Below are 9595 nucleotides of genomic sequence, written 5' to 3'. Positions count from 1 at the left end.
TTCAGTCAGTCATAGTATGGCTCAGAATGATGCTCATTTATCATGCTGTTCAAGCTATGTGTGTTACTCTATCAAACTTTGTTTCAGTTCTGAACATTTTGTCTATTCTAATTAAAATATGTATTATTTATGTGATGGCCAAGCTCTTACTGTAAAATGAAATAAGGGGTTCAGTCATAGTATGGCTCAGAATGATGCTCATTTATCATGCTGTTCAAGCTATGTGTGTTACTCTATCAAACTTTGTTTCAGTTCTGAACATTTTGTCTATTCTAATTAAAATATGTATTATTTATGTGATGAATGGCCAAGCTCTCTGTCATTTCACTGCTACACTGAAACATTTACTTGTATCGCTGTACCATGTGTCATTTACTATTTGTACCGTGTGCCTGTTTCTGCAGGAGAGAGCCCGAGGCTTTAACTCACTTTTTCAGTAAATCACTGAGCACCACACATTGAGATCCTCTGTCATACATACACACAGCAGATATACACACTCCCGTACAGTTACTCTGCAACAACCCTTCATTTGCTTTAAACGAAATCAATATTAAGCTAATTTGAGCCTGTGACTTTCTTGAGCAGCATGTGTCTATTGTATGTGAGCAATCATATTTGTGCATTGTTGAGGTCAGTTGACACGGCTGTATCACAGAGAAGGTCAATAGAAAGGCTCAGCTCCAAAATCACTCATCTGCCAGAGTGTAATGACTTTAAATATTAATGCCTTGTGCAATGGTAATAGAGATGATTATGAATGTTTTTGCCTGGTGAAGGAGACAGTCCTGCTAACATCATGTATATGCATATATGTGTGTGTGTGTGCGTGTTTTTGTGACAAATGAGGACATAAATTTGTATAATGACAAGGGTATGACATAGGTATTACAAGGAGAAGGTGACTTTTCAGGACATTACCCCATGTCCCCACTTTTCAAAACGCTTATAAATCACACAGAATGGAGTGTATTGAAAATCTAAAAATGCAGAAAGTTTCCTGTGAGGGGTAGGTTTAGGGGTAGGGTTGGTGTAGGGCAATAGAAAATACAGTTTGTACAGTATAAAAACCATTACGCCTATGGGATGTCCCCACTTTTCACAAAAACAAACCTGTGTGTGTGTGTGTGTGTGTGTGTGTGTGTGTGTGTATGTGTGTGTGGCAAGGAAGTCTATAATCTCTGGAGAAAGCTTAGCATTAGCATTCCCATTCATCTCAATAGAAGTTGCTTGGTTGGATATATATATATATATATTTACATATATACATACAAACCTGCCATATTTTCTCATTTAACTATAGACCTTTTTGAGCCTTTTTGTGACTAAGAAAGAAAATGACGTCATGACATTCCTGATTGGCTGATGTGCAGTCTTGTGCACTAGTGCAAGTGATGTCAAAATCACAAATATTTCTTCACTATTAGCAAATAAAATAGTAAAAAAAGAAAAGAAATATACAACAAAGTCATTAGTTTCTTTACCAGGGAATGCATGCATGAGGGTTATTGTCCTTAACTAAAATATATTTTCATTGAAATAAAATAAACGGTTACCGAAATAAAATAAGAGGTTTTTTTTTTTCATTTAGAGTTGCCAAGGCATAATCTTGTTTTATTGTAGTTTTACCTGCAGTACTAAAATAACTAAAATTCAACCTAAAATAAAATTAATAAGAACTATATAGACATATTTTAAGAAAAAAAGTAATATAAATTACAAACAAACAAACAAACACACACACACACACACACAACTAAACTTGAACTAAAATTAAAATGAAAATAATTAAACATATTTATAATAACTATGATAGTATATCAAAGATTCTAAATTAACATGAACTGATAAAAAATGTTGATTCTTGAAAATAGTAATTAAAAAAAATCTTAAAGAGTTTTTATCAATATTTTTAGATATTGTATGCATTCTAAGTTTATTTATAAACTTTCACGATGTCCACCATCTTGAACGAATTCTTCGTTGAGCTTATTACAGTGCATTATGGCATTGTCTTCTCCATGAAAGATGCATGCAAAGTTGTAAGAAACCTCCCACTGACCCAACGATGGAATCCAACAGAATAGGCGAAGGTATTCTCGGTGTAGCTTTTCCACCTGTGGTTTTTTGAATTTCACTAAAGTTTTTACAATTTCGTTTCAATTTGATTCTAGCTCTGCGTTCAATCAAATGATTCCAAAGTTTTAGACCAAAATAATTTTTTAAGTTAGTTCTGTTTTTTAATTAAATTTTAGTATTCCAATTATTAATTTATTAAGGACCCAATGTTGAACAGAGATTTAGGCAAATTTTACAGGAATGCTAAGGGGTTAATAGTATATATTTTTCTTAGTCACATTCATAAAACTTGAACCTTTGATGTCTTAAAATGCTGCATACACAGGCAAAATCATGCCATTTTATTTCAAGAGAGGCACTGCTCCTTCCAGAAGCAAAGGTCTGGTGCACTGTGGGTGACAGCTGATGGTAATGTACTGCAGGGGATGTTTAAGTCTATGTGTGTGTATTGTGTGTATTCTGTGGATTCATTGGTGCTGACGCATCATTAGCTGGATTTACCCGTAGGCCACTCTTATGAAAGGTCAATGAAAGGTCAGCTTGAACTTCATCTTATTCTTATTCTCTTCTCGCTCTCCTTTCCCAGTTTCTCTCTGTTCTATCTTTCCTTCATCTTTCCTCTCTTTCGTCATCTTACCATGCTTCATCTTCTCATTTGCACTGCAAATTGAAAAAAAAAATAATAATAAAGTAGTTTAAGAAAATATTTTTTTTAATACCTCAAAATCCCATCACAGTTCTCATGACTCTCAAGAGACTTTACATTTAATGTGTCTCACAAACCAGAGGAGGTGAAAGATACAGACTTTCTTTGTTTTTTCCTTCCATCACTTTAATAAATAGCAGGTGCCTTGTGCATTCACCGGAGGTTTGTTCGTTAGCATTCTGGTCTTATTTCGTGTTTCTGTTTTCCCCAGTGCAAGACAGAGCTGAGATTAGTTTGTTGTTCTGACATTTTCTATATTTTATCAATAATTCAATATAATGTTCGGAGCATATATTCCTCTCTGGTGGAGCAAGGTTCATCAGGATTTTTTAAAGGTTAACTATGATAAACTGTACAAAGACACAATAAAAAGTGCTTGCTCATGGTAGGAGAAATATGCTGCCCTCAAGTCATCCTGGGAGGTTTTTACTGATGGTCGTAATTATGATGTCATGTGCCTTCAAGTGGTTTTGGTTGGAATAAAATGGACATTGGCGATTTCATATTTTTATCTCTTTTTCCACCACGACAAGAACAAGACGAGGAGCAAAAGATGTGCAACTGACACTTTATCTATGCAGTTTTTATGAGAATGCTGCCACAGTGAAAGATGGGAAATGTAGTTTTGTCACACAGCCTATTGACTCATAAAGCAGCTCAGCAATAGTGCATAAAAATTCTAATTCGATGGCGCCACAGACGGCAGCCTCAGTGTTTGGCTCTCCACCCCAGGCAATCTACCTCATGAACAGTTAATGTTCTCCCATTGTGCAATTAAAGTACAGTATGTGCAATAACCTTATACTTATTTATCACCCTAAATCCTAGTACATCCCTACAACTTTATTTTATTTTATTTTATTCTATTCCTATTCTATCTATAGCACACCTGTACATACAATTTATTCTTTTTTTTGTGGTTTATATTTATGCATGTGTATTTTATTCACATCTCATTTTTATTATCTGTGTGTTGTTGTTGTCTCCGTGTACTGGAAGCTTGTGACACTATAACAAATTCCTTGTATGTGCAAACATACTTGGCAATAAAGCTCTTTCTGATTCTGATTCTGATTCTGATAAAATGTGGAAAAAATTAAACTGTACAGACAAAATGTACAAACTTGAATAAAGAAAAATAATAGTCCATGTACTTCTTCAGACTCCAGGAGTGTGTGTTTTGTTCGGCAAGCCACATTAAAATAAATCTTAACATGAAGTGTCTTGGATCATTTATTCATCTATATTCAATTCACAAAGAAACTAGAAGGCAGCATTAGTCTTTCAAAAACAAAAAAAAGTGGAGAAAAATGTGCTTAAAATAATATAACAGCAAAATAATCTGGTACTTATCCAAACAACAGCAAAACAGATCCAGAAATGACAGAATATGAAGTATTACAAATGTATGACTTTAAATGCAATGCATAATAATCGGACATCAGGAACTTTATAAAAGGGCATTGTGGTATTCATATGGAGAGTCTACTTAAAAAAATGCTGGCACATGACACAAATATTGTGCACATACTGGATTATGAATCGTATAGAATGTTATACACTGGAAAAATATATATTTTTTAACAAGAGCAGAACAAATTCATGAATTGTAAATAGATATGTTTCTACGAAAATTGTTGTAAAGTGTTGAATGTGGCAGTTTACTGTATGCAAGAATGGTTTTATGAACGATTTGCACATAAACTCATTCTGCTTGTGTGTTTCATTATAAATAGTCTCTTTAAATTCATGAAGTTATGGCATAACAAGCAAAGCATCTTAATCATAAAATATCTTCCTTTGTAAAACAGCAGCGTGACACACATATGCTCACTGCCATTCTGTCAGTATCCTCAGACTGCTGAGCCAGATATTAACCAGTCAAACACTTCACAACTGGACCAGAGAGAGGAGAGAGAGAGACAGAGTCTAACCTCCCGCACACAACTAAGTAACTGTCATAAGGACAAGTGATGCTGTCCGTATACTAATAGGAAACTTAGTAATAAAGATGACAGGGAGTAGGTGGTGTACTTCTGGAGGGTCACTCCAATGCCATTAAGATAAATGGGAATGCTAACAGATAGCTTTCTCTAGGTATTATAGACCTTCTTGGATCAGACTGTCAAGTGTTAGGACATTTTTACACTAAAATGGAAACAAACTGCTAAATAGCCTTTCCAAAATGATAACTGGATAAACATGAAATAAATGGATAGTTAAGCCCCCATCCCCCCCTCCCCACACACAAAAAAATCTGCCATCATTTACTCACTCTTACGTTGTTCCAAAACGGTATGAATTGCTTTCTTCTACTGAGCACAAAAGAAGATATTCTGAAGAGTGTTTTTAACCAAAAATTTGACTGTAGCCATTGACTTAAATAGTATGGGGAAAATACTATGGAAGTCAATGGCTACCACCATCATTAAAATGTTCTCCTCAAATACCTCCAGAAAATGAAAGTGACAGCACTTGTCTTGGTGTGACAATATAATATGAATGATGATAGGCTTTTTTACCGAGAGAGATCTTCAAATGGCAGTCATTTGTTAAGAAAACAAAAGACATTAGGGTTGAGACTGGAAAGGAAAACGTCTCGGTTACGTATGTAACCCTTGTTCCCTGAAGGAGGGAACGGAGACGTCACGTCGGTGACAGACGAATTGGGATCTCTCTTAGAGAGACCAATCCACTTCCGAGTGTAACTAAACGAGCCATGCACATTGGCATGCGATGACTGCATCCAGCTGCCGCCGATCGTGGCGCGAGTATAATTAGGCAGCAGGTGCAACGCATACCAGGTTTTCGCTGAGGAGCTGAGCCGGTGACCCGGCCGCCCAGCGGTGCTACAGCAGCCGTGGTGACGGGACGTGACGTCTCCGTTCCCTCCTTCAGGGAACGAGGGTTACATACGTAACCGAGACGTTCCCTTTCAGTCGGTCACTACACTCTCTGGAGCGGTTTTAGCAAGCCGACACTAAACTGGGGCCTCTCAGTGCTTCTACCTGTTTGAGGTGAGAACACAGGAGGATACCGGCTACACACGAAGGCTATAGAATCTAGCAAACGTGTTGGGTGTCGCACAGCCCGCAGCTCTACAATATCTGTCAGCGAGGCGCCACAAGCCAGCGCCCAGGAGGATGCAACACTTCTAGTAGAGTGAGCTCGCAACCTGAGCGGGTAGGGCACACCCTGTGCGTCTGCAAAGGCTCAAATGGGCCCTGCTGTAGTGCTCTGAGCACTAGAGACAGGTCCCAAGAGGGTATAGAGGGGGGCCGGGTAGGATTCAACCTTCTCGCCCCCATAAGAAACCTGATGACCAGGTCATGCTTCCCTACTGACTTCCCTCCACGGGGTCGTGGTAAGCAGCGATCGCAGCAACATAGACTTTAAGGGTGGAGGGAGAAAGCTTTCACTTCAACCCTTGCTGCAAAAAGGACAGCACGACTCTGATCGGGCATCTTCGGCGGTCTTCTCACCACAATACCACTCGATGAACAGGTTCCACATCAAAGCGTAAGCGTGTCTCGTAGACGGTGCTCACGCCGAAGTGATGGTGTCAACTACCTCTTGGGGTAGGTCACCTAGAACCTCCGTGTCCCAGGTACCAGACATGAAGTTTCCAGAGGTCTGGACGCGGGTGCCACAGGGTGCCCCGTCTCTGAGTCAGTAGATCCTTCCTCAGAGGAATCTGCCAGGGAGGGGCTGTCACGAGGAGCATTAGTTCCAGGAACCAGGTACGAGGGGGCCAGTAAGGCGCCACAAACAGGACCTGCTCCTCGACCTCCCAGACCTTGCACAGCATCTGTGCGAGAAGGCTCACTGGGGGAAACGTATACTTGCACAGGCCCCACGGCCAGCTGAGTGCCAGTGCATCTGTGCCGAGTGTTCCGTCGGTCAGGGAGTAAAACAACTGGCAGTGAGAGGTCTCTGAAGAGGCAAACAGGTCTACCTGAGCAGCTCCGAAACATCTCCAAATCAGCTGGACCATCTGGGGATGGAGTCTCCACTCCACTCGGGTTGAGCAGACCCGGAATATGAATGGCACGAAGCAACCTCAGATGCTTCTGACTCCAGAGGAGGAGGTGGCGGGCTAGTTGCGACATGCGACGGGATGACCCAGGATGACCAGCTGACCCGAAGGCCCAACCGGCTGAGGTGCGAGAGCACCAAGTCCCTGTGTTCGCACAACTGATCCGGAGACTGAGCTAGTATGAGCCAGTCGTCGAGGTAGTTGAGAATGTGAATGCCCTGCTCTCTCAGGGGAACAAGGGCTGCCTCTGCAACTTTCGTGAAGACACGGGGCGACAGGGACAGCCCGACGGGCAGGACCTTGTACTGATATGCTCATCCTTCGAATGCGAACTCAAGTACCTAGCAGCAGCGCAGCCGAATCTTCCTCTCCAGAAAGCTCTGGCTCACCTTAATGCCCAGACATGTGAGGCAGCGATCGTGACCATCACCCGACGCCAGGTAACGACAGCATCCAGAAACGCACAGGTGATACGTTGTCTGTAGCAAGACACAACGTTGACTTTACAAAGATGTAATGTCGAGTTTGCCAGACGCAACATCGTATTTAAAAAGACGCATCCGTGAATGCTCTTTTAGGGAAAAAGCTCTTTTAGCATGCTGAAGCACACAGGGGAGATGGCTGCCTGCAACACAAACAGGGGGTAGTGCAGTCTGATGTGTGCAACCCACTCGACACGGGAAACCACCACCGCTGAAGTGCTGTACTGCCAACACCAAGAGCTCCAAAGAGCGCGCGGAACTCATTCAGTCTTCTTCTCTCAGTAGAGTAGTCAGGAGCAAAATGATGTGATCGCTCAGCTCCGAAGCGAAAAGCTGGTATGCATTGCACCTGCTGCCTAATTATACTCGCGCCGCGATCAGCGGCAGCTGGATGCAATCATCGCATGCCAATGTGCATTTGCTCGTTTAGTTACACTCGAAGTGGATTGGTCTCTCTAAGCGAGATCCCAATTCGTCGGTCACCGACGTGACTCGCAGTGTCTGACTGAAAGGGAACTAAGTTTACTATGAAGTGAAGTCACATTTATGCATATTGCACTTTATACAATATAGATCCATGATAAACAGGAAAATAACTGTGTTAAAGGTGCAATAGGTGATTGACAGAGCGAGAATGCCAGAGAATCAACAACCCGATCTTCCTTCCTGGTATTGTAGTACTTTTAAAGATTTCTCACCGGTGAATGACACATGATGTAGCCCAGCAGTTAATCCAGTCTTCGCTCCAGCTCCTTAGAAGTGAGCTACGTGCAGTTCATGTTCCGATCGATATGATCCCTACACAGTGTTCATTGCTCCCTACTCCCTGAGCGGGGGAAATCCATTGAAGTTTACTTCACTTCGGAACATGGGCTGGAATTGGGAACCGCTGATGTAGCCTATTGTAGTAATGTTGTCTCTGGTCTGTGAGCGTAAATGCGTTTAGGGGGCGTGGCTTTGGACGGCGATTGCAGGGAGGGTGGGACGTTCGCTTTCAGTGCTATCAGGCTAAAGTTAGCATTTTCCAAGATCTCCTACTGCACCTTTAATGCTGTAAAGTTGGTAAATTATTAAACAAATTCAATTTCAGCTGTGAAGAAGCTATACAAAAGACAATAGTGTAATTACTCTATTTTTGTTCAGTGTTGATTCAATTCAGTTCAATAACAGTGTCAATGTTGCAAAATTAATGTCATTATCCAGCTCAATTCAGTTAAAATTTTGCTCTCATCCAATTGTGTCAGAGCAGTTAAATCGTTAATATTACTAAAAATCCAGATCATAATGCTTGGAATTGGTAGACAGTTATAGATAGTAAAGGAAAGTCATTAAAACGTGTCTAACAGACATTTGAACTCATCCAACATCCTAGGATTCATCTCATGAAGTTGGTTGAATGACCAGGTATTCAGTGCTGGAATCTGCACAAAAGGCAGCTCTAATATGACAACTTTGATTGGAAAAACTGGGGTAATTTGTGAGTCAAGGAAAGATCTTAAATATAATTTTTTTTTAAAATGTCAAACCATTCTCTGTCATTATTCTTACTGAACCATATGTTACTCTGAGAGACTGGCAGATATGGAAAAAACAAGGTTAAAATACTCACCTTTATGCTCTTTTTTTTAGAATCCTTCAGTTTTGTGTTGTTCTCTCCTTTAAGAAAGTTAGCATGATAGCAACAAATTAAATCGATTTTGCCTTTTTCGACTGGCTCAGATTGTGAGCAAACTATTAAAAGCTTGGCATTTGCCACGTCGTCACAGATCAGTTAGGAGACGCCAAGCTCTTCCCTCTTTTCCATCTCATACAGTGAACTCACGATGACCTATTCGCCTGGGCGTTAATTTTTCTCCAAAGGGACCTGACATTTCTCTGACATTTGATCAGCCTTTCCTGTGTCACTAGCGAACTAGTGCTCATCCAATCACAGCAGCTCTAATAGTGACTGATCCAGCTGAAGGACTGTGCATACATATCTGTGTGGTGCAGACCATCATACAAACAGTATACAAATGGAAGCAAATTTTCCCACTATTTCTGACCCTTAGCTCACTGAACATTCTGTAAAAAATAATGTGGTTCTCGGAAAAGTTCCTGTCTTATGTATTACACTGTGAACATCTTACACGAACTCTGTCCACTATAATCACACACTTCACCTGCCACATCATTATAAACTGTAAGAAATTAACTAATTTTATCTGTAATGAAATTAATTATTATTTTTATTTCTAGCTCAGGTTTTGAGAGGAATCGAATCTGAAGATTCACGGTCAACCTGATTAGAAC

The sequence above is a fragment of the Sinocyclocheilus rhinocerous genome, unplaced genomic scaffold (assembly GCF_001515625.1).
Source record: "Sinocyclocheilus rhinocerous isolate Xijiao unplaced genomic scaffold, SAMN03320098_v1.1 scaffold2047, whole genome shotgun sequence".
Lineage (NCBI taxonomy): Eukaryota > Metazoa > Chordata > Actinopteri > Cypriniformes > Cyprinidae > Sinocyclocheilus > Sinocyclocheilus rhinocerous.
The sequence above is the reverse complement of the archived record's forward strand: the minus strand, read 5'-3'. Positions refer to the sequence as shown.